The sequence below is a fragment of the Montipora foliosa genome, chromosome 12 (genome assembly GCF_036669935.1).
Source record: "Montipora foliosa isolate CH-2021 chromosome 12, ASM3666993v2, whole genome shotgun sequence".
NCBI classification, from domain to species: domain Eukaryota; kingdom Metazoa; phylum Cnidaria; class Anthozoa; order Scleractinia; family Acroporidae; genus Montipora; species Montipora foliosa.
In genome coordinates this window covers 28,265,275-28,267,774 of record NC_090880.1, presented here as the reverse complement: position 1 = coordinate 28,267,774, position 2,500 = coordinate 28,265,275, and the positions used below count along the sequence as shown (strand labels likewise).

Here is a 2,500-nt window from a genome sequence, read left to right as displayed (position 1 = left end):
TGATAAGAAAATAAAGTATTGATAAGTTTTGATCACTGTTCACCTTGGATCAACCTCTTGAAATGGAGTTATTAACTTTCAGAAATCTTTGTTAATCGCAAATTTATATTTCATTCTGGTGTCTGTTTGTTTGTTTTTCCTATTCAGAACCTTTGGTATGGTAATCTCAAAGTCTTGCACGGAACGAAAATAGTAATTTGGATAAACAGACAGCCATTTCTCCAGATGCAACATTTTAACAGTTCAGTGACCTGCAGTACACTATAACCTTTGAAGTTTTGTAAAACTTTCGATGTAAAGATAAGAGAACTCATCCACTGAATACTTTGAGATAAACCACTTGACAATTAGTAACGTTGACCGGATTCAAGCTATCTTACCTAACAAAGCACGCCCTCTCCTGCTAGCAGAGGTCTCTTTTCTTTTGCGTTCGCTGGGCTGATGATTACGAGTACGGGAAAAGAGATCTCTGCCCTGAGTCAAAACTCACTTTGTTACTTGCGCCCGCTGAGTTCCGCGCATTCATTCCTTTACAGTCACCCGCTGTTGTGAAGTGAGCTCACATGAGGATTCGGTCGCTTAGATACCCCACCGGGCATGCTCAACGCAGTGGGTTTTTTTTTTCTCTTTTCCTGTACTCGTCAACCCGGCGAAGAGCAAAAAGAAAATAGACCTCTGCTAGCAGAGAAAGAACGTCCGCCAACGAAGCAACACCGAACCGAATTGATTATTTGCATCTAAGGGCCGATTTACACGGTACGACTTTGTCGCATACGACAACGGCTTACGACAGGCCCACGACATGATTTACGATTGTTGTGTACGTCAGAAAAAATGTCGTAGCATTTTAAAACATGTTTTAAAACGCTGCGACAATCGTAAGTCATGTCGTAGGCCTGTCGTGAGCTTGTCTCATGCGACAAAATCGTATCGTGTAAATCGGCCCTAAGGAATCCCATAGTTTACAAAGACTTTGACAAAGCCACAACTTTTAAAAAAACGTTGCTGGTGAACGAACAAAAGGAGCTCACGAGAGATCTTTTGTCCTCGTCCACCAACATGGCGGCAATGAAATCACGTGAAAACCAGCCATTGTTTTTAATTTCTCTTTTCATTTTGCCCACAGGGATCGAGGCTCTTAGGTCACAATAAGCCCATACAACTACTTGCCGGCTTAATTAAGGCGAACAAAGTTAATCGTGTCGACAGATATCATCGGCATAAACAAACACGAGAAACCCATCTGATCCAGAGACATGGTTTCTTTCCACACTGTTATGCTCTTCTGTGTGGGAATTCATTTAATTGTTCTGACAGGTGATTCCGTTCCAAGGAATTTCTTAAAAGGTGAGACAACTTCGTTAAGTAAACCCTTTACTTCAACACGGCTTAATTGATGGATTTTCTTAATGCGAGGCGTTACATTCTTCATCGCATAGTAGCCTCCAAACCATGTCTTGCGTTTTATCTAGTCTTTCCACGTCCGAGCTAAAAGAGCTGTTTGTATGAAAAGTTAGTTGCCAAGATATCATTTGTCCGTGCGAATGTTGCGTGCGAGTGCGAAGGTGTGCGCGCAGGGATGCATTTTGGTGGCAACAGTTCGCAGTTCTTCTCAGATCAACCCCGGGTTTGAAGAGGTTTCCGCTCTTACTTTTACAATTACTTGGATGAAATTGCAATGGCAACATGTGCGGCAGTTCCAAGCAGTGCACCTGGGCTCATTTACGCAGTCAGGCGGTAAAATATTTATTAACAAAACCATGAACATTGAACCTACGCTAGATCAGTTATTTAGCGCCGACACTTGTCTTCAGTACTTCAGAGTCCGTTCTAGAGAGGTTGAATGGGTAGCGTTGAGGTCTCTGGTTAAAAAAAACCCGCTCCTAATCACTTGATAGCTCGGATGGAAGAAGCTGGAAGATCTGATTAGCAGTGCAGCGCGGTCCCGTTCAAGCTACGACCTTTTTTGTCTGACTTTTTTTCGCAACTACAAAAGTATTTCAATTTCACTGCGGTGATCCGCTTCCCCGCGTTTATCCGATTTCAGTTCCGTAGTTGAAATATATGCTACTTCCTATATACATTCTCTATCATAAACTGTCTAGTTTGAAGGAAAGAATACCATTAGTGTACTTTTAGAGAAAACAAATTCTCTTGTCCGCTTTGTAGGTGAGCTAAAGGCTTTCGGGGAGTTCCATTCGTTATAGTTAAATGTCTTGGAAACTCCTCCGTTTCAGCTAAATTACCTCAGACTTAGTTTTGATCACTGTTGACCTCACCATCAACTCCTTGGAATGGAGCAATTCGCCTTGTTCAAGAATCCTTATTAATTGCAAATTTATATTTTATCCTGGTGTTTGTTTGTTTGTTTGTTTGTTTTTGTTCAGAAACTATAGTGGGAGCTCACACTGCAAACAAATCTACGAAGATCCAGCCTTACGCCAACAGGCACCTAAAGAAGTGCGTAACCTGACGTGGACTTGTACCGAGTCCTTACATG

The 2,500-nt window shown here is 41.9% G+C and overlaps 1 pseudogene; it reads left to right on the top strand.

The window, feature by feature from the left end:
- The first annotated feature begins 1,579 nt into the window (after positions 1-1,579).
- LOC137981083 (uncharacterized) overlaps positions 1,580-2,500 on the top strand; it is a 1,067-nt pseudogene continuing 146 nt past the window's right edge.